This window comes from Mesoplodon densirostris, chromosome 8 (genome assembly GCF_025265405.1).
Source record: "Mesoplodon densirostris isolate mMesDen1 chromosome 8, mMesDen1 primary haplotype, whole genome shotgun sequence".
In the NCBI taxonomy this organism is placed as follows: Eukaryota; Metazoa; Chordata; class Mammalia; order Artiodactyla; family Ziphiidae; genus Mesoplodon; species Mesoplodon densirostris.
Window position 1 is genome coordinate 10,573,456 of NC_082668.1, and position 24,118 is coordinate 10,597,573.

The 24,118-nt window shown below is 38.9% G+C and overlaps 1 pseudogene; it reads left to right on the forward strand.

Moving 5' to 3' along the window:
• The first annotated feature begins 1,570 nt into the window (after window positions 1-1,570).
• Window positions 1,571-24,118, forward strand: part of LOC132494686 (large ribosomal subunit protein eL8-like) — a 77,407-nt pseudogene continuing 54,859 nt past the window's right edge.

A 24,118-nucleotide genomic window follows, 5' to 3' on the forward strand; every position in this document is an offset into this window, starting at 1 on the left:
TACATGGATTATTAAGTAAACTACAAGGCTTTAAAGGAAATTGAAATTGAAGTTGGTTTCTTTAAGCTATTCTCCGAGTGCCTTTAGGGACACACAGTCACTCTCTGTTGGTGTGAAATGGAGTGTGTGTGGTGATGGGGGTATATATATCATGGTTCAACGGTGGGAAAAACGCTAAAGTGGTAGAAAAAACAAGGACTCTCGAGTCAGATAAATCTTTTGGACAAAGCCCATTTTCTAGCTGTGACATTCTGCAAGCGTCAACTGAAAAAAATGCGCAACCTACAAGTTGAGAATTATGTTTTACTTGGCGGACAAAACTGAGGACTTAAGCCCAGGACACAGCATCTCAGATAGCTCTGGGGGACTGCTCTGAAGAGGCAAGGTGGAATCCAGGATATATATAGGAGTTTTTGCAACAAAGATCAGGTAGACAGAACATCAAAAGATTACTGTTAATTAAAGAAAACCAGACATCTCAAGTTAAGGTATTTAGAGCTTTTCTATGTATGGGAAGATACAAGAGTCTGGGCTCACAGAAATCATTCCTTTGATATGTACCCTAGCCATCCAGGGCCAGTATCCTGTTCTTTCCCATCCTGAGTTTCCTCAGCGTGCACCGTCAGGGGTGGCTGCAATCTGATGATTCGATGGTGGGCATTATGTTTCCATCCTGAGTTCCCTCAGGGGTCACTGTGCCAGGAGGGAGGAAGGTAGCTGTAGTGGCTGATGGCTGCAACATCCTTTGTTTGATGATATGACAGGTGGCATTTTTAGTTCACACAAGTAACTTAAATGAACTGGGCTCAGTTATTTGTAAATTGAGACACAATTAAATTTTTCCTCCTCCTAAGGTTGATGTGAGAAGAGATTGAGATAATATCCATGTCATTATTAATGCAGGGACTGACACCTAGTGTGGGCTGCTATTGAGAGGGGACCATCTCCATCCATTTGTTTATCTATTCATTGGTTTATCCATTCAGCTGATCATTGGTTCACTTGTTTACTCATTAACTCACATCCATAAATCTTTTAGCACCTATACTGTACATAAATGCTTTGTCAGCATAATGAGCACTAACACAATTCATTGTCAGTGTCAATAGTGTGCAAGTCCATAGCTGGACGACACTAAAAGCATTTGGTGGTACAGGGGAAAAAAATAAAAGTCTTAAATATGTCGCTGTTATTGGTATTAGTTATAGAAATTAATAGACAGGAGAGAATGAAAGATTTGAAGGTATTTTCAGAAATATCAATAAATACGTTTTAGAAAATTATTTTTTGATAAATATTATATTTTATGTAATAAAAATAATTTCATATTTTAATATATTCAAATATAATGATTATTATACATTGCATTATACAAATATATAATTATTTATTACATTTAACAATATATTACAATGTTTTAATATAGTAAAATTGATATATTATATTTTTTGAAACACAAGCCCTTTAGTTTTAGTCTGAATTCTTCACAGATTTCATGCAAATTAGATTCTTCAAATTCTAGAAGCATTATCATGAATTGGAAAAAGTATTAATTAACTGTCACGAAGGGATGCCGTCTATTGAACCTCGACACACAGCGTGGTCCCAGCGATTGAAGACAGCAGAAGCCAAGGGAGGAGGGCCATCAATCCCAGAAGGCACTGGGGGTGGGTGGGGCAAGGTTTGCACAACACAGCGTTGGGGGCGCTGTAGCAATGAAAGCAGGTATGCCCTAAGCTCTCAGAAGCACTCATTTAATGCCTTTTCAAAGATGCATTAAACAGAGTAATTAAGTGAGCAAGACTCTGTGAACTGTAGATAACTCAGGCAGGAGGGGTGGAAGAGGGATTTGTAGGCTTTGGCAGGGATGACATATAGCTCCAGAAGATGAAGGCTGGCACATGATGTTCCTTCCTTGTGTGTCTACCAGGCTGTTACAGATCCAGCCGAGGTTGCATCATTTTATTCTGAGTAAATTATTCAATAGTTTAATTCTTCCTTTCACGTCCTGCACTTAAAACATAGACTAAGGCATTATGTGGCCTTAAGAAAATTGCCTCGTCTAGTTTTAACGATCCAGACTTGAAGGGACTGATCAGGTTTGGTCTGACCTGCCTTTCATGGTGCTAGCAACTAGATGACGTTTGAGAAATCCTATTGAGGTCCCGCTCCTGGGACTTCCCTGATGGAGCAGTGGTTAAGAATCCACCTGTCGTGCTTTGTGACCGCCTGGAGGGGTGGGATGGGGAGGGTGGGAGGGAGGGAGATGCATGAGGGAAGGGATGTGGGAACAGATGTATATGTATGACTGATTCACTTTGTTATAAAGCAGAAACTAATAATAATAATAAAAAAGAATCCACCTGTCAATGCAGGGGACATGGGTTTGATCCCTGGTCCAGGAAGATCCCACTTGCTGTGGAGCAACTAAACCTGTGCGCCACAACTACTGAGCCCACGTGCCACAACTACTGAAGCCTGCGTGCCTAGAGACTGCTCCACAGCAAGAGAAGTCACTGCAATGAAAAGACGGCTCACCGCAACAAAGAGTTGCCCCTGCTCGCCGCAACTAGAGAAAGCCTGCGTGCAGCAACGAAGACCCAACACAAACAAACAAACAAACAAACAAAAAAAAAGAAGGAAAGGAAAAAAAAGATCCTGCTCCCTACAAGAACTTGGTTTCTGTGACCTCTTCTTGCATGTTTCATAGTCAGATGGTCCTTATTTAAGCGGGACCATGTGAGGCGATTGGCAAAAGGGAAACAGACTCTCAGATAATAAACACTGAGGAGAGGAACCGCATGGGCTCTCCAGGGACAAGCTCCTTGTTTTAGCAGCTCTGAGGATTCATGGACGGGCTCTGAGGACTGTGGTGGGCAGGCTTCTGGAGCATTCTTCCAGCAAGTACAATGACTCAAGTTTTGTGTGATGACTGACTGAGATGAGAAAAATAGACTCGGAGGCTTTAGGGAGGAGTAGCTTTACGCTGGCCCAGAGTGATTACTAACAGTATCAGAAATAGGGGCAGGTGTGGTAGATTGTACTGAAGAGATGGGCTGTGCTGGAGTGACAAATGGTCTTGTCCTGATGGTGACATTTGCTGTGCACTTGCCCTGTACTTATAGGGACCATGCCTCCTGCACTTTAGCTCACTTAGATCTCACAACCACTCTTTGAGGTAGGTAGTAGTCATATGGCATTTTCTTCAGGAAAGGAAAATGATACATAGGTTCATGTAATGCAATGAATAAAAGGCAAAATCAGAATTTCAACGCTGATCTAATGAATGCTGGAGAGCCCATCAAGCCATTTCTCTACATTCCTGTGAATATTATAGGAATTTGTTTGTGGAACACGGGTGTAGAATAGCTGGAAAATTCTCACCCTTGTGCAATGAGGTAATGACTCCTGACCTTCTAGAAAGAGGTCAAAGTTTTGATAGCATTCAGGGAGGCAAACTTGTATGATGGAGAAGAACAAGAAGGAATCACAGCTCTGAAAATGACTAGCTGTCTGAGATGGTGCAGTTGTAAAGGACATAATAAAATAATTTTCTTCATATGTTAAAGATTAAATTATATATTAAATGCTTAGATCCATGTGTACTGAACTTTACATATCACAACAGAATAAAGAGTGAAAATGAGAGTGGTTTAGAGTAAAAGCTGTTCTCTGTAATTATTAGTATTTATTCCATATGTATTGGTTAATATTTACTTCTAATTTCAAGTGATAGAAGCTCAACTCAAACTTGCTTAAGTAAAATTCAAAATGACCATGGGCTTCAGGTAAGGCCAGAATACAAAGGTCAAATAATGCCACTCATTTCTCTTTCTCCTACTCTTCTTTGGTTTTCTCTTGGTTGACTTTATTCTCAGGCAGACTTTTGACACACAGTTCCAGATTAAAATGAGCAGATCTTTCTCAGTTGATCTAATGAAAGTCATAAGAAAGACCTAACTTCGTCATGGACCTACCCTGTGATGAGAGCCTGACCATGGGACATGGGGAGAAGGAAATTCCCCAAAGGAAAAGATTCCAGGCAAAGACTAATACACTAATACACGTGAGCCTTATATTTGGCAATTATGCAGGATAAGAGCCTTATACCACCTAGTCTTTGTTTTCTATAAAAAAGTTTGGTATTGGATATGTGATAAATGGTGTAAATGAAGATGTTTCAGATATACCACCATTTGGGGAAGGTTTGGGGCAAGATCATCTTCCTGCATGAGATACTTTATTTGCTTCATATCAGTCAACAGCCAACAAGTCTTCATCAAGCAATTCCCATAACCTAAGAATCCTGTCCATACACAGTACAAATCAAATCATAGCACAGTCAATACCACGATAATGGAAATCTCTCCAGACAAGAGAGGCCCAGGCCCCCGCTGCAAGCACACAGTTTCAAATGATATTCAATAACACCATTTCAGAGGTGTCCCAGAGCATGGGTTGTCTTTGTAATCAGCGGATGGCAGGTAATCTGTGTGGGGCAGATCTTAAGATGCTTTGTTTTTGTTTCTTTTTCCTTAGTGTCCTTCATTTGGGTGATTTCACTATTTATCAGCACTCAATGAGATTTTCAGTTGAGAAAGAACATTCTGGCAATAAATGAGGAATACATTGGAGGAAAGCAAGAACTTTTACTCTATCCAGAGTACATGCCAGGGGTCTGAAAGTAGAAAATATAAAGTGGCAGTGAGCATCCTGATGGTAGATAAAGTTCAGAGTTCATTGATAGACCAGGAGAGCTGGGGAAAGTGTGGATGGAGGTCTAGATTGGAGAAGGGCTGTCATGATGGCATGCAGGATTTCATTATCAGTGGGCAGACTTGTCCTGCCATCCTCGCCCTCCTTCTCCTGTGACCACGGCCCCTGGGTCTTAGCAGATCTGCCCCAGAAGTTGCACAAAGGCTGGGGCCACCATCCAGAGTTTCAGTTCTCTTGATGTCCATGTTTGGAAGATGTGCTTGCATTCGTTTTGTTTGTTTGTTTGTTTGTTTTGCAGTACACGGGCCTCTCACTGTTGTGGCCTCTCCCATTGCGGAGCACAGGCTCCGGCCGTGCAGGCTCAGTGGCCGTGACTCACGGGCCCAGCCGCTCCACGGCATGTGGGATCTTCCTGGACCGGGGCACGAAACCGTGTCCCCTGCATCGGCAGGCGGACTCTCAACCACTGCGCCACCAGGGAAGCCCCTGCTTGCATTCGTTTTTGCTCATGGGTGTGTCTGGTCTGAGGATTTGCAATAGACAAGGCCATGATGCCACGCTGAGGTGACTCTGAAGAGGAGGAAGGAGAAAGCCATGCATTCTGTGTTTTCATTGCAGGAGTCACCTGGCCATGCAGCACTAGTCCCAAACCTCCTTATTTTTTTTTTAACATCTTTATTGGAGTATAATTACTTTACAATGGTGTGTTAGTTTCTGCTTTATAACAAAGTCTATCAGTTATACATATACATATGTCCCCATATCTCTTCCCTCTTGCGTCTCCCTCCCTCCCACCCTCCCTATCCCACCCCTCTAGGTGGACACAAAGCACTGAGCTGATCTCCCTGTGTTATGCAGCTGCTTCCCACTAGCTATCTATTTTACATTTGGTAGTGTATATATGTCATTGCTACTCTCTCACTTAGTCCCAGCTTACCCTTTCCCCTCCTCGTCTCCTCAAGTCCATTCTCTACGTCTGCGTCTTTATTCCTGTTTTGCCCCTAGGTTCATCAGAACCTTTTTTTTTTTTTTTTAGATACCATATATACATGTTAGTATATGGTATTTGTTTTCCTCTTCTAAAGCTCCCTATTTTAAAAACACATGTTTTTATACAATTCCTTTACTCTCTTGAATTAAAATAATAGATTGTGTAACCTACCTACACACAAACATAATTTCAAACATTTTAATGCCCTAACTCTACTTTGAAGTAGGCGTAATTGGAAATTAACTCACAGTATTATATATTTCAACATATAACTGCTTAGGAATGACTATACTTGATGATAAAAAAGAAAAGAAAAAGAACAAACTATCACAGCTTTATAAAATGCTCCCTAGGGGTCGGTACTGCTTCCCAGCTGAGAGCCACTGGGCCAGTCCCAATGCTTCCTTTTAGAGATGAGACAACTGTACTGGTGTGTGTGTGTGTGTGGAGTCATTTCCCCAGGACACATTGGGAGGCAGAACCAGAGCTCAGGTCCCCCAGCTCAGGGCCATGGCCCAGAATCAACCCCACTTCCCCTGAAACCGACTCCTGGAGTAGAAGCCCCAGAGACAAACTTGGCCCATATTGAATACTGTTTATATCCATTGGGGTAGGAGAAAGGGCACCAAGAGAGAGGCAGAGAAGTCAGCAAGGCTGTAATCAGGCATATTCCAATGACCTTGAGAGTTCACTTCCTTATGTGTTCATTCATTCACTCACTCATTCATTCATTCACCCTGGACTTTCAGGACCATCTCTGCTCCTGTGGAGTTTGTATCCCAGTGTAGTATATAATAAGTCAGGAGTTGATAAGTGCAATGAATAAAAGGGGTACTTGTGACAATTACAATTGGGATAATTAGGGAAGAGCTTTCTGTACAGGGGACATTTAGCTGAATCTTAATAACGTGATGGAACCAGTTAAGCTAACATCTGCATTCCAGGCAGGGAGACCAACAAGTTATAAAGGCACTGAGGTAGGATAGAACTTGTCACTGATAAGAGCTAGAGTAAAGGTGGTGGATATCATTGTTGTTTTCCCTACCAGCATTCCAGAACTCTCTCCTCTCCCTGCTCCTCCCCCCCAAGGTTGAGCATATAACCCAATTTTGGCCATTTACACCCTCTTCCTACAGACTTTGAAACTAAGACCTCTGGGCCACCCTGGTAGCACCGGCTTTCCAAGAACTAGTTGTACAACTTTCTATTTAACTAAATGAGTACTTCGAGAGCATTCCAATAACTTATTTTTGTGTGTAAGTTAGCTAGTGCTGACTTCTGTGTTTTTTTTATGACAGAATTGCTAAAAAAATAATCGCCTGCTATACTTAGGTCACCTTTCATGGAGATGCCTGTAGATAACTGAGATTTAGCTTGATCCATTAGTAAATAGAAAAGAGTAGTTGCACGCTATATTATTAGGCAAGATGGAAGTGGTTGGTTCATCACAACAGATATTAACAAAATCATAGCAATCATTACCAAATAACAGTTTAAAGCTAACAATAACCAATTTTCTAGATTTGCTACCACTTTACCATAATGTGGGCACTTTGTAAACATTGCTTCTGTCAGCTTACTCTATATTAAGTGGCAAGAATTTTTTTAGAACTGGGTCATCTCTGCACTAGACTTGTTTTCTGTGGAAATGCCAGCCAAATAATCAAAGGCAAATTGAATCAATTAAGTGTATAATAGGCCAAATTTATCCTAGGAGGCCTGTCGTACTCAAGAGATGATTTGTTTGCATTTTACTTAGCAAAAAATAAATGTTAAGACCATACAACAAAATGTCAGCTGGCTTTTCTTTGGAAGATAACCAGAGACCCAGTGCCCACTGGAGATGCGTGTGGCAGCTATAGGTGTGTGGGAAAAGTCTTCCATGGTCCCTGGACCTGCTTGGAGTGCTTTCAAAGAGAATCACCAGATAAGCACTAAGAGCTTTTTAAAAAGCAAATTTCTAAATCATTATTTAAAGTAATATTTTAACCTACCACATATGCTTTGGGAAGTAGTCACTTGCATACCCATAATTACTGCTCCAATTTTGTCTTTTTTTATGCTTTCTTGACTTAACACCTTTCTCTTTTCTACTTCTGTATAGTCTTTTCAAAGCTAAGAACCTCTTTTTCTTTTATTAATTTTCTTCTTCTTTGCTGGTTCCCTGGGTTTAAGGTTGCTCTCGGGTATTTTACTGTAAGTGATAGAACAAAGTCTGTTAACTTTGTAACACTTGATTTCCAGTTTTCTTTAATTTTTGAAGCTCCAGTAGCATGAATATTTCTCTTGCTAATTTTTAAAGTGGTTTAAATCTTTTTCTGAAAATGAATGTATATTTTCCGAAATAGGTTTTTACTTTATACTTAATTTTATGCCTCAATAAGCCGGTTGTCTTCAGACTTCCTGCTGTTTCCCTTTCCCCTAAACTTTGCCCTGGTTTCTACCCATTTCTTATTCATCATCATTCTCTCTGTCTCTCTGTCTCTCTGCCTCTCTCTCTCTCTCTCTCTCTCTCTCTCTCTATATATATATATATATATATATATATATATATATATAATCCTCTTTTCTGACCAATAAGGCAAAAGGAGCCGGCTGTTCTCAAGTTTTTTCTCTTTATGACACAAAGTTGCTGTAGCAGCAGAGACAGATGTTTCATCAGAGAAGTATTTTGCTGTTGGCATCACCCAGGGCAATGCAGTTTACGTCAATGAGTTCAGTTAAAGTAGTTTGGACAAATGTAGTGCTAAAAGCAATTCAAATCACTTTCTTTTATTTTAACATATATAGTCTCCAGAAAAACCAATGAACTAGGTGTTTTTATATCTATTTCAGAGTGTTTAACTATAGCGCCTAAAAGGTCACTTTTGGTCAAGGTGTCTCAAGTGAGTGATCAAGATTCTGGCCTAGAACTCAGGCCTCTCAAATTGTATTTCTCAAATTGTATTTCAAGGCCCCCTGCTGGGGGCCTTGGACAACGTTCAACAGCTTTGTGGTTACATCGTGGCTTGACCACTCATTTAGTTTTGTGTATTTGGGTAAGTTTAGTAACTTATTTTCTGCATCTTAATACTTTCCTGAGGAACTGTTGAATTAGACATAAAGTCAATGGAATGCACATAGTATGTGCTTTAAAAATCATCGTTATTTTTATTGTTAGTACCAATGTTAGCTTTAGGATAATGTTTCCCATCACTTGGGGTTACTCAATGCTTTTGTTTAACAATAGGAGTACAACCTAAGTTAATTGTTTCCTTGCTCCTGAGGAAGTTTAAATATCGTTAAAGATATTTTGAACCACGACTTCTGGTTAGAAAGTTGGAGACAGAAAAAAAAGAGTGGCCGGCATGGCTGGTACAAAAGGAGTGAAAAAATAGAAGAGGCCAGAGAAGGGGCAGGGAGCTGGGCCACGTGGCCTGGTATGTTTTAGCAAAGGTGTGGCTTTTACTCTGGATAAAATCAGAGCATCATATATTTTTGAGAAGAGACACACCATGATATAAGTCATGCTTTTGAAAGGATATCCTTGATTTCCCATTGCCTTTCCTGTGAAAAGGTAAAATTCGGTAAGGCTCAATGTTATTCAATATCAGCCTACTTAATATCTACGTGGATCTCTAAAGAGCATATGGAGCTCAACATGCCCTAAACTAACCTCCTGGTTTCTGCGCCCCTCACACCTGCTCCACCCATGTCATTCCTCACATGGTTGCTGGTACTTCCATCCTGCCAGTTGCCAAGGCGAAAAGCTTTGGAGTCATCCTTGAATTCTCTCTTTCTGTCATGCCTCATATAAAATCCATCAGCAAATCCTATGGGTTCTACCTTCTCACCTGGATTATTTCATAACCTCCCAACAGGTTTCTCTGCTTCTATCCTTGGCCTCCCAAATCCAAGGGAAAGGCCTCTGCTATACTATCCTCAGGAAAGACCATGGGAGATCAAGGATATCCTTTCAAAAGCATGACTTTTATCATGGTGTGTCTCTTCTCAAAAATATATGATGCTCTGATTTTATCCAGAGTAAAAGCCACACCTTTGCTAAAACATACCAGGCCACATGGCCCAGCTCCCTGCCCCTTCTCTGGCCTCTTCTATTTTTTCACTCCCTTTGTACCAGCCATGCTGGCCACTCCTTGTTTTTCTGTCTCTAACTTAGATCTTTGCTCTAGCAGTCCAGTCTGCCTAAAATGCACTCTTGTCATCTCAAATATCCACCTAGTTGGTTCTTTTATGTGAGTGTGTGTGTGCACGCATGTGTGCATATACACGTGTGTGCATAGATATATGTGCATATATGTATACACAAAGTAGCTTTATTGAGATATGTAATTCACATACCATACAATTCACTCATCTACTGTGTACATTTCAATGGCTTTATATTCACAAAGTTGTGCAACCATCACAAAAAAAGACTTCTCATAATCATTAGTAGTCACTCCCTATTCCCTTCCACCACCAACCCTAGGGAACTACCAATCTGCTTTATATATTTATGGATTTGCCTATTATGGGCATTTCATACAAGTAGAATCATGTAATATGTGGCTTTCTATGACTGGTTTCTTTCACTCAGCATAATGTTTACCAGTACTTTTCATTACTGAATAATATGCCACCATACTTTATTCATCCACTCATCAGTTGATGAACATTTGTGTTGTTTCCACTTATTGGCTATTATAGACGATGTGGCTATGAACTCTCATGTACAAGTTGTTCTGTGGATCTATGTTTTCATTTATCTTGGGTTTTCACTTCTCTAAGAGCAAAATTGATGAGGCATATGGTATCTATGTTTAACTTTTAAGGAACTGCCAAACTGTGTTCCAAAGCAGCTGCAACACTTCACATTTTCACCAGTAGTGAATGAAGGTTCCAATCTCTCTCCATACTCGCCAACACTTGTTATTTTCTGTCTTTTCATTATAGCCATCCTAGTAGGTATGAAGGAGTATCTTTCCTGGTTTCGATTTACATTTCCCTGACGACTACTGATGTTGACCATCTTTTCATGCGCACTTGCTGACTCTTTGGAATCTTTGTTCTAATTACACCTTCTCAAGGAGGTCTATCATGAACACCCTGTTAAAAACTTCTACTAGGCACCAATCCCTACATTTTCAAATACCTTCTTTACATAGCCTTTGTCATCATCTTAAATATCACATGATTTATCTATTATATATGTTTATTGTATGACTTCCTCACTTTACTCTGATCCAACTGTGAATACTCAGCAAGAGCAGGAAGCTTTGCTTTGATCATTGATTATATCCTAAGTGCCTAGAAAAGTGTCTGAGAAATAGAAGGCACTCAATAAATATTTATAAAACTAATGAGTGAATGGAGAGAAAAATCAGGCCCAGAACAGACAAGGCAATAATTATGGAGACTGGGTGGAATAACCATTGCTGTTGCCTCATTTTCATAGGTGATGTGCCAGGAGCTTTGTCACTCTTTGGGCTTGTCCACTTTTTAAATTGTTGTTTCTGGACTGCCTTATCCAAAGTATTTAAGGACATGTCTAGAACACATAAGCACCCTGATAATAATTTTAAAAAGATTTTCTGGAAGTTTCTCTTTTGTATCTTTGATTCTTTGTACCTGTGACTTGGCTACAAGATGGTTTGTAACTAACAAGAATTTTTCATTTCCATTGAAACCATACCAAGACTGACAACCTTGAACCATCATTTTTACCTTAGATGTGAGGCATTTTATTGATACAGCTAAAATATTCATTAGAGACTATGTTTTAGTAAGGGCAAAAATGGAGATGGAGTTGGGGAGGACGGCACTTATAAACTGGCTATGAATACTAGAACTTAGAATAAAATGCTGTTGTTGACTGACCAGTACCTCTACCTATATGGACTTACAGACATAGTAGCACATGTGCTCAGATGGTGTGGTCCTGATAGCAGCTACGGGTTTCAGTACATTCTTCTACTGCCTTTTGCTTTTGCAAATGAACCTACTCCAGTGAACACTGGTGTTTATATGGAAACACGTGCATCCTAAAAATAGTGATGACTACCATCTGAATCACCATCTTCTTAATAAAATTCTTAATGACTCTTTAATGCTATTAGGAACAAAACATGTCTTTCCCTCATAACTGAGAAAAGATTATGTATAATTAGTTTATTAGTGAGGATACCTTTCATCTTCTATACACATTTATGAGGATAATAGCTTTTTGGGGAGTCCTGTATAGTTTTTTAAACATCTTCTTTGGCATAATCATGCTTAAGTGCTACTTGAACTGTGAACTCAGCTAATTTATCTATCTAGCATACTTTGCTAGGCTCTTTTGTAAGCATTTCAGTTTTGGCATCAGAATAAAATAAACAAACAAAAAAAACCCCACAGTTGTATCTCAGAGATGTAATGGAAAAAGAAACAGAGTATTATGGCAAGCAATGTCTTTGGAATTCTTGTTTTATAAATAAATATCCACAAAAACATACAATTTCAGATTTCCACATTAAATCCTCATTCACCTGTGGTCTTGCTCTGATTATCACCATCAACTCTTCAGTGTAAACAGTAGAACAAGAGCTATACTGCAGAATAACCAGTGGAGAAATAGTTACTGATGGGAAGTACTGACCAAGTGGGCATGAAAGTGAATGGTAGAGTTATTAAGCACAAAACTCAAGGAAGGAATGACTCGTCAAGCTTCCTTCCTCAGATATAATGTGGGTCTAGATTTAGAGGAACCATCTCACCTCAGTGGTGTAATCCAGCTTTTATCCTTTGTGTCCAATGGAAACACCAAGTTGGAAAACTTTGAATAAACAATTGAATAATTAAGTAAGCACTACAGTTACAAAGGTCACATTGAGGCAAACTTCTCCTATCCTGGGAATTTTTTGCTTTTTCCACTGTACTCATTTGCCATCTGGATAGATTCCTTAAAGCTTTTAAGAGCACCAACTAGGAAGACATTATAAGCAATGTTTAATCTAAATATCTATGTGTTCACATACTTTGTAATTTGAGTGTTGCTATGATTGATGATCAATTCCAGCACTTCCCCAATCCCTACCACTGAATAGTTTTGTCTTTATTCCATAGCATCTTGACCAGACCCATGCTTGATCAACCAAATTTATTTTTCTTTCTTCCAAGGACTTCATCCTGGTCTTACTTGGTTCTTGAAGTGTGACCTGCCTTTTGAATGGAGGTAAACCAGTCTCCTCTTATCATACCAACAGTAGGAGAGAAAACAGAGTTGCCTCACTCCAGTTCAACTTATATTTCCTTATCTCTTGATGAAGGTAAAATACGTCTAGTCCTGTGGGGAGTAAGGTATCAAACATTATCCTAGTATTATCCTAGTATGTTATTTTATCTTTTTCTCTAAGGATGGAATTTTGTGGCAAGATATAGGGGCTGTGATTCTCCAAAAAATACTAAGCTTCATTTTAGTTTCTGTAGTCACTTGTCTTCTCTTCATAAGCTTACGGCATTTCTTCTCTTCATAAGCTTGTGGCTTCACGGTTACTTTTCTCATATTTTCCTTCTTATTCAGTGGTTTAATTCAATGGTCTATGACATATTTCCAAAGAAGGTCTAATAATATCTCCATCTGACCTCCTCTTTGGTGATGTGAGCTTCCTGCTTTCACATTAATGAGTGGACTCTAAATCCTTTCCACTTGAAACTGGGCTGACCTCAGAGACTCAATTCGAATTCTATTTACAGAAAAAATATCAACAAAATATATGAGATCTAAGATTACAATGAGCAATAGCACATGGTGGAAGTAAGACTGTATGATTCTTAAGACTAGGTTAGAAAAGTCTGAGGGCTTCCATTTGGGTCTTTTGAAATGTTTCCTCTCCTGATGTTTCTTCTTGAAACCTAGATTTTCTGTTTCAAGAAGGCCCAGCTACATGGAGAGAACATATATAGGAGTTCTGGTAAACAATCCCAACTGAGGGCAGGTTGCTGGTCACCCCTGCATAGTGTCAGACATCTAATTGAAGTAACCTTCAAATGATTCTTGTACCTGGCCATACAAGAGTCATGCCTAGTCAATTCAATATTCTCAGTTGTGGCCCAAACATCATGAGAGGTGAAGAGCCATCCCTTCTGAGCCCTTCCTGAATTCATGACCACAGAATCTGTGAGCATATCAAGTGGTTGTTGCTTTACACCACAATGTTTTATGAGTGCGTTTAATGCAGCAATAGATAATTGTAACAGAATTCACCTAAGAACAGAGTGTTCCCATAACAAAAACTTAAAACTTGTTACTGTGTTTGAGATTAGGTTGCAAATGGAAAACGAAAGAGTTTTGAGGCTTCTGTTAAGAAAATTTGGAAGGACGTCAAAGAATATATTAATAAAAGCTGGAAGGTCAGTAAAATTATTATGAGAAATTAGAAAAAAGTTTGACAACACAGTTGAGTATTCAAATTATCATGTGGTGATATAGAAAATAGAAAATAAGCCTAATAAATTCATGGGTTTCCTAATGAAATTTCCAAGCAGAATATTCAAACTACCAACTTGCTTCTCTTAGTCATGCATCATAAGATGTAGAAAAAGAGAGAGATAAGGTAAAAAAGGAAATATTTAGTTTTCAAGAAAAATTTAGTAGAAAGATAAATAAAACCGTGACTTTCTGGGTTGGAAAATTTAATTGAGTTTAATTCCAAGCCTCTCCAGATGGCAAAAGATTTTCAAAGTAAGGAAAGAACTCATGGCAAAGATCAAATTCAGAACACTATCAGGAAAATAGTCTTGGAGTGAGGATGAAGCTAATGGTGTGACTGTAAAACCTTTTGTAAACCATAGAAAGGATTTAAGATAGTGCCTCAGGGGTCCTTTCTGATGGCAAAGGCCTCCTAACCATCTAAAGGATATACCTTGCATACACTCTCTGGTAAACAATCTAAGGGAATTATCCCACTGCAGCTTCACAAGGGGCCCTGGATGAGAAAGTCTATCTCAAAGAGATTATTGAATGTTAAGTGTTTTGAATGGCTTGAGCAACAAAAGATAATTCACAGAAACCCCACAACGTTTTAAAGAAATTATACTGGCAGAAACACCATTAATGCGGGCTAAAAGGGATAGAGACAGTACAAAATGTGAAGTTCTTGACATCTTTAATTCCACAGGCAGGAAATAGTATAAAAATAATGACTCCATCAAATACAGGCTATTATTTAAGGCAAAGGCAGGATGATCCACAGCCTGGAACCAAGATCCTAGAGGACAGAGCCAAGAGACACAGGAATAGAGACAGGACCATGAGTGGTCTTGTTGAGGAAGTTTCCAGTGGATAGACCTGGCAGGCTCCCTTTTCAGTGGCTGTGAAGGACCTAGGACTGCAGAAGGAACATGTTTACTGGCTTAGAGGATTCACCATTTCAGAGTCTGGATCTTACTCCTTTCCAGAGGCTCACAAATTGGACTCTGTAGGCTTGCAGAGAATCGTTTCATTTTCCAGGGGCAGACATAACATTAGCCAAACACGTTCTATTGATTCATAAAATCAGAATTCTGATTCATCGATTTATAGTGAGAAATCACTCACTGGAATTTGAATATTTAAAGACTACAATGGTCAGGAAATTCCCTCTCTATTGGCAAAGTTTTTCCCACAGTAATATAGGGCATAATTTGAAGTCTCAGTATGCCGAAATCAGGAAAAAAAACTGTGTATGGTTGATTGGAATTAATTAGATGGGCTGAATACACAGTGACTTCAGGCTTCATCTCATAATCTCATAATAGAGGTGGTTTTACACTGTCTTCTGGGCTATAGCTCATTGTCATTGTCTCAATATTGGCAATGCCTGCCAAAAGGACTTGAACATGGAAATTACAAGGTTAAATATTCCTTCTCTCTATGCTGTGCTTGAGTGGAAGCTGCTACTTTCATTTACTCTGCTTCCAAGGCTCATCATATTCCCCTAATGATTAAAACATTCTTCTTTTAGACATGTCAATAAAATCAGTCAGGCTACACTGAAGATTTTCATGTCTGGGGACTATTCTGTATTCTTAAAGTGTATTTGCACTTGTATTTTTCTTTCTGTTTTGTGTACTTCACTAATACTTCAAAAGCTTTCATTCTCTGCCTGTCCATAAAGTTATACTACACTAGGGAATGATCCATATATCTATGATCCATTGTGTCTATGAAGTATTCTGCACTTCTTAAATATTAATTCAGATGTGATGTCATAAAACTTTTTCCTAGCAGCCTGGCATTCTGTAATTTTTCTTACAAGACTATACCCCCAAATTACTACTTATTTCTTCCCTAATCAAGTCAACCATTGATACAGTTATGATACTGGTGTGTCTTACTCTTTGAAATTGCCTCATTTCATTGTGATTTTGTAATATCTGTAGTGAAATATTATTTTCCAAATCCCTTTGTTTACAAGCATTGGAAATCCACTTTCCAATAGATACGAAAAAGAGGAGTTTATTGTTTTTGTAACGGAAGGCTTGATCCTGGGCCTCAGATTCTGTCATTGCAATGCTGGATAGTTCTGTTCTTTTATTTCATTGATCTCATTTGCTGATACTATAGATGACTTCATTCATGTAGCTTTGGAAGATGATTCTAATGAGTCTCACATTACATCATCTTTATGGCCTCATATTTTAGAGGAGGAACAAAATTATCTCTCCCTCTATGCATACATAATCCAAGTTTTGTAACTTGCTCTTATCTTTGAGCTAATTTTTCTTTGACTAGTGGAATGGAATGCTTTAACTGGCCTGTGTAGGCTGCTCATGGATTATTGGAAGGCAAACTATGAGAGCCACACCAGAATCCATGTAATTTGAAGAAGTGGTTTCCCAAGGGCAGATTGAACTTTTACCAGATAAATAGTGAATGACACTCTGGGAATGATATTAACAGACAGCCACATATTTATATACATATGCTATGCCCTGTAATAATTACAAAGGCACTTATGATTTCAGCTTTTGCCCAATGTATGTGTAATATGTTAAAGTAATTGTGAAATTATCTGAAAACATAATATGTGACCAAAACAACGTTCTATTATAGGGATTGGCAAACTATAGCTCATGGGCCAAATCTGACCTCTGCCTGCTTTTGTAAGCAAAGTCATATTGGAACACAGCCATGTCCTTTACTTTATTGTCTGTGGCTGCTTTCACTCTACAACAGATTGGGTAGTTGTGACAGAGACCACTTAGTCTGCAAAGCTGAAAATATTTACTCTCTGGTCCTTTACAGAAAAAGTTTTCTGACTGCTCTTCTATTAGAAAGATTTCCTTGTTCAATTGAGTACAGTAAATCCCCTACATACGAACCTTCAAGTTGAGAACTTTCAAAGATGTGAATGTGTGTTCATATGTCCAGTCACGTAAGTTAGTTCACGTGTCTGGTGTACATTTTCACGTGGATGCATCCTCTATTGGTTGTGCTTTTGTGTACTTTACTGTACAGTACTATTGTTGTGCAACACGAGGAGCTTACTAATGAAGACCTGATGGAATTGGAGAAAGGATGAAGAGAGACAAGAGAAAGCAGTAACTGAAGAACTGAAGAGATTCATGATACTGGAAATAGCAAGGGGATTTTCTTTATTTGAGGAGGCACTGTTAGTTTTTGAGGCACAGAACCCAAATGTAGAATGTTACACGAAGTTTGCAGCGGCTGTTTAGAATGTGATCCAGTGCTGCCGTGTCATCTATGAGGAGAAAAAAAGAGCATCACTGGATCGTTTTTTAAGGGAGGTAGATAGAATTGAATCCAGCCATCAGTGGAACCAGAACCTGTGCCATCAACGTCAGGCATGAGTGAAATTGCATCTTGCCCTCCATCTCCTATGGCTGATGATCCTTCAGCTCTACCATCAACCACCTCCTCTCCCTTCTCCAGTCAGTAACTCTTCTTGCCTGTTAGTTCGATGCCAGCTCCTGTATGCCAGCTGTTGTACTGTATTACTGTACTTTTCAAGGTACTGTACTGTAAGATTAAAAATGTTTACTTTTTGTGTTTGTTTTTTTTAATGTATTATCTGTGTGAAAAGTATTATAAAGCTATTACAGTACAGTACTATATAGCCGATTGTGTTAGTTGGGTACCTAGGCTAACTTTGTTGGACTTATGAACAAATTGGACTCACCAACACACGCTGGGAATGGAACTTCTTCGTATGTCAGGGACTTACTGTAATCTCTAACTAGTAAATAAGACCAGGAAGAGGCAGTTGATTAGTTTAATCATCTGAGTCAACGGAGGTAATTCATACTGGAATATATCTTACAGCAAATCTATCTTTAGATTCATCTGGGTAAACTGAGATTAATTCGTTGAGGTGAATATTTGTTCTTTCTCCCTCTCTCATCTTAGAAACGAAGTCTGTTCTGAGACATTTCCAGAAGTAGGGACCAATGGATGGGGAGTAGACATTTTCTGAATATTGCCACGTGCAGAGGATGTAGAGATACTTCCACTGGGTTTTAGATGATATCTTCAATAAAATCATCTGGGGATTAATCAGAATGGAAATGGCATCTGGAATTTGTCAATTCATTAAATTCCACTTCACCAGTTAATTTCATCTTAGTCAGCTTGGGCTGCCTTAACAGAATACCATTGGATGGTTAGTGTAAACAACAAAAATTTATTGTTATGGTTCTGGGGGCCAAAAGTCCCAGATCAAGGTGCCAGAAAGATAGGTTTCACTTTGAGGCCTCTTCCCTTTGCCTGTAGGTAGCCATCATCATGTTTCTGTGCTCACATGACCTCTTCTTTCTGTGTGGGCAGAAAGAGAGGAAACAAGCTCTCTGGTGTCTCTTATATAAGGGCACTAATCCCATTATGAGGGCCCCATTCTCATGAGTTCATCTAACCCTTATTATCTCCTAACATCCCCATCCCCAAATACCATCACATGGGGGCTTAAATCTCCAACATATGAATTGTCAGGTTGGGGGAACACAAGCATTCAGTCCATAACATTTCCAGTGTCAAAATTTTGTATGTGCATGTATGTAACTGGTGATGATCCATGGTCAGAAAAATGGAAAGAAAGTTACTTTAATCATTCAATAACTATTAATCAAACACATTAGATTTTTTAGTTTTTATCCTTCACCAATATACCTTTCTTGACCTCAAAGGTCCACAGTGAAACTCAGAATTTTTTCAACCCAATTTGGTGCACATAGAGAATGATATGTTCATTCCATAATAAAAACTAGAAACTTAGAAGTCAACCTTAATACCTCCTTCTCACATCTGCCAAGACTTGTCAGTTTTACATCCAAAGTATATCTAAAATCTGTCCATGTTTTACTATCTCCATCACCAGCACCTGAGTCAAGGAAACCAGGAAACCATCTCTTGTCTTTGCTATTTGAAATAGTCTCCAGACTACTCTCCCTTCTCTCATTCTTATGATTTCCACTTGTTTATCTGTTGGGCAGTCAGAGTAAGTCTTCAAAACATGTCAAAGATATCTGATTACATTACCTAACTACTGCAAACACTACTTTGGTTATTCATTGTTCTTCAAGGCTGAGCATGGCCTTCTAAGCCCTGCTTTGTCTGCCTCCACCTGCTCTTGAATCCTCTTCTCATCCTCACTCTCTAGGCACACTGGCTATCTTCTTATTCCTTATCTCCCTCCACTTTCTTCCTTTCCTTACTGTCTTAGTCCATTCAGGCTGCTATAACAAAATGCCACAAACTAGGTGGTTTATAAGTTATGGAAATTTATTTCTCACAGTTCTGGAAGTTGGGAAATCCAAGACCAAGTTGCTGGCAGGTTCAGTGCCCGGTGAGGCTGAGCTTCATCACTGACAGTGTCTTTTCACTTAACCTTACATGGTGGAAGATGCGAGGGAGCTCTCTGATACTTCTTTTATAAGGACACAATCCCATTCATGGCCTGTTTACCTCCCAAAGTCTCCACCTCGAAGTGTCATCACACTGGGGATTGTTTTCAACACATGAATTGTGGGAGGACACAAACATTCAATCTGTATCACCTAGCCACTTCTACCTACATTGGAAATTATTTTCCAAGCTCATTCTCAACTCAAAGTCTTTGCCCTTGCAGTTCTTTCTGCCTGGAATACTCATATCTTCACATGGTGGACTTGTTCTTGACATTCCAATCTTGGATCAAATGTCGTTATCTTAAAGGTGTCTTCCTCAACTAAACAATCACTCTGTATAATTCCGGTTCATTTTCCTGGTAACATATATCTCTTCCTTGTTTTCTTGCTTATTTTTTTTTTTTATTTCTTGTCTGTCTCCCTCACTAGAGATAACATGATTGTGTATCCTCAGTGGCTGGCATAATGCAAAACCGAGTAAATGAATGAAAACATTAAAATGAAAACATGATATAGCATTGTCTCCTTCACCTGGTTTTAAAGAAAAAAAATCACACTTTATGGGAAGTCAGTATAATTGAGTAATTTATATTCTGAAACAAGTAGCTTGAGTTGAAATCCCAGCTCTGCCATTTACTAGTTACACCACCTTAGATTCATCCTTGAACATTTATTTCCTCATATTTTTAAAAAACGGGTATAATATCTACCTTGTAGTGTTGTTATGAGAATCACATGAGTTATCATAAGTAATGAACTGAGAATATTGCCTGGTACATGGCCAGCTCTCAGTATTTATCATTAGTCAGAGAGTATACTAACTTAACATTCATTAATTAATAATATTTTATTACTGAATGTATATTAAAATGAATCTAACAAAAGTTTACTGGCAGAATGGCTGAGCATTGTTTGTAATTTTATACTTAAGCAAACTGGAAAAAAACAGAAAGAATCTTTTAAAAATTATTTCAAAATAAGACACAGAGAAAGACCTAAATTGTAACTAAAATATTAAAACCTAACATTTGTATGGTACTCTACTATTTACAAATCATGTGCCCTATGGCAAGTTGCATCATACTCCCAACATCCTAATAATTATTATCACTGGTTTAGGGATTGGAAAATAGAGGTAACATGAAGTTCATTGCCTTGCCCGAGGTCCCTACCTCTTGACCCATAGAGTCAAACCTTGAACATAGGTCTCTGGACTGCAGATTTAGAACTTTTTCAACACGCTGGGTCTCCCACCATTTGTTGTAATATCCATCATGCAGCCTATGTGCATGTTTGGGGCAGCAGCAAAGCAGGAATCCCCCATAAATGAGAAAAATATTTGGAAATAGATAATTTTAAAATGTTTCAGCTTTGTATTTTGTTAAATTTCCTGTACTTTCATGGTTTTATCTGTTTTCATTTCAATTGATATGTGTGTGCATGACACAGTCAAATTTTTCAGTCCTTAGACTCTCAAAAGATCCAGAGATACAATCATCTGACCTTTCATGTACCAACACGCTGGCTTGGCAGAAGTTCTTGGGACTTACATATCAATGATAACTGTTGACACTAGTTCTCTTGGCCTTGAAGTTATCTCTGAAAGATAGGACCACACATGGAACAAAAATAATGATTTAGTCTTTATATCAACCCATTTCTTGGCTTTGGTGCTGTGGGAGGTGGATGGAAGGGGATGAGTGATGAAGGGTTGAAACTAATGACATTTGACTCACATGGCCCTGCACCCTTGCATAGAGACTGATCAATTCCCCTAACCTCTCTCATCCTAGCAGGCAGACGCCATCTGATAATAACTCAGAATTCTTTCTCATTGGAGCCAATTCTGAACTGGTGGTCTGGAGAGAAACTCTGTATTGAATTACCAAGTAGTTCCAACGGAATCATTTCCAACAGTAATTAGGGCTGATGGAATGCCCATTTTTAAAAAACAGTACCAAATTCCAGATTTTCCCAAAAAGAAAAATTAGAGCTCAGCTCGCTTGCTTGTATTCCTCTTTTTAAGAGTGTGGAAAGACCTTTTTGCAAGAAAGTAAAAAATGCCTTTATGTTCATCAGGATGCGTCCATATTCTCTTCATTTCTGTTACCACGAACCTCCCACGGTATTCAGGTTGTAATGGGGAAAACCGAGACATTGAGAGGTTGACAGAGGGTCTCTCTAGCTTAATATATAAAATGGCATCTTGGCTGTGTGGTTCAATGGTGGCTGCATACATCAAAGTTTTGTGAACTTGAATCAAACTCTTTTTAATGGAGAATTATCTCAACTGATAGAGTGAAAAGAATAAGTTATCTGTTAGATAACTCATTCTCATCAAAGGAAGAGATGACATTCTATTTAGGACAAGGATGAGGTAATGACAGTTGTTTGCAATGAGAAGACCCATTCTTAACTGTTAGTGTATGGCTGGGAAATGTTCTGAGGCATTGGCTTGCTTTGATAATGATTTAATAATCCTTGATGGAAGCCTAGAAAGTTATATCAAAAGGAGAAGTAATGTGTCATTAAAAAAAAAAATGACCTGGTGGCACAGTGGTTGAGAGTCTGCCTGCCGATGCAGGGGACATGGGTTCGTGCCCTGGTCCGGGAAGATCCCACATGCCGCGGAGCAGCTGGGCCCGTGAGCCATGGCTGCTGAGCCTGTGCGTCCGGAGCCTGTGCTCCGCAACGGGAGAGGCCACAACAGTGAGAGGCCCATGTACCGCAAAAAAAAAAAAAAAAAAAAAAAAAAAAAGACCAGAATCCTTTCTTCTTGGGTTTATCATCTTTTTACTTTTTGTAACTCTAGGAGGCTTAACAGTAGCGACTGGATATACCTTATCCAATAAAGACCAGCTGGGGCTGGTAAAGCAAGCTGAAAACACATGTATTTGAGAAGCTGATACTAAGATTATAAGCCATTTCTGTTGGCTTGAAAAGAGAGAACCACAATTATCATGTTTTTGAGCCAATTCTCGCATTAAGAAATTTCTTGAAGAAACTGGATCCTTGCTATTTTACTGGGTAAGTTCCAAGTGAACATCCCGTCCCAGATCCTCAAGTGCTGTTATCATATAGCTCATTTAAATAAGTCTCTCTAAGGTTCAAATTTTCTCATTCCAGGAGTAGAAGAGCTACTTTAGTTAATACTTTCTGTCACTCAACACTGGCATTTTCCTTTCCTTTTTTCATGCTCTGTTGGTGCCGGGTAAGACAGAAGTGCTGAGGATTAATTGCAATTATCATATTCAAGGCAGAAATGCCACCTTATGAAGAACTAATGAGTGTTTATAAGCTGCATTGCAGATGCATGTGCAAGCATTATATCATGTGAGAGGGAATGAAAACTTGAAATCTTGCTAGATTATACAAATCAAAAGTTTATCCATAACTCTTCTGAGCCCACAGTCCATCTGTACACTGATTTGCACTTTGTGCAGCTCTGAAAGGTGATACATCCTGACTTGCATTGAAGGGGAAGGGGTTGCCAATGCACCCAAATCATGAAAGATTTTTTTAAAAATGTCTTTATTGGAGTATAATTGCTTTACAGTGGTGTGTTAGTTTCTGCTTTATAACAAAGTGAATCAGCTATACATATACGTATATCCCCATATCTCTTCCCTCTTCAAATCATGAAAGATTAATGAAGAGCACACAAGACTAGTCAGGAGGTGATTTGGCAACACAGATTTTGGTGCTGCATACTTGGACTTGATTCCAGGCTCCATCTCTTCACAGCTGTGTGACTTCAACAACTTCCTTAACTTCTCTGATCCTCACTTTACTTGCATTAGAGACAGAATAATAGAGGACTCATGATCACTAGAACTAGAACCCACAGCTCTGCCATGTACTGTGGCTAACTGTGGGCAGATTGTTTCATTGAGATTCCCTGGCCCTTAAGTTTCCTCATCTGTAATGTGCAGATAAAAATAATGCTTATCTTATAGGGTCTTTGTGAGGATTATGTTGATTAATCAATACTCTTTAACACAGCTTAACACAGTGCCTGAGACTTAGTAAATGAGCCATGCCTGGAAGCTAATACAAATATTCAACCTACTAGACTCTGTTTTAGCAAGAAAGTGAATAAGGTGACAGTCTGTTCATGTTGGCAGAACCTTTTTTCTTTTAAATGACCATAATATACGAAGTTTTAGGCACCCTGGAGGGCAGATTTTATCAAACTGTGTTTCCAGTGAGCTGGTCTAGAAGGTCTGAGTAACAGTTTTGAATGGCAACTGACCTGAGGATTTCATACTCTATTTTCTTATGAAAACTGTAAGGTTCTGGAAGGGAAGGTGGCAACTCCCATAAATACTTGAGTGGTGAGCCCACTGTGCAACAAATTAATTGGGCTATTCATTAATAATATATTGGTAATTGACATGAATTGAGTAAAGATGTTTTTGATTCCAGGCTGAATCGCTTTCCATCTGTCACTTAATCTTCAAACATCCCTTGGAAATTGCATCCCTCTGTTTTTGGGGATGAAGGATAAATTCCACAACTCAGTCTACACAGCCTGTGTGGTTTGATTTC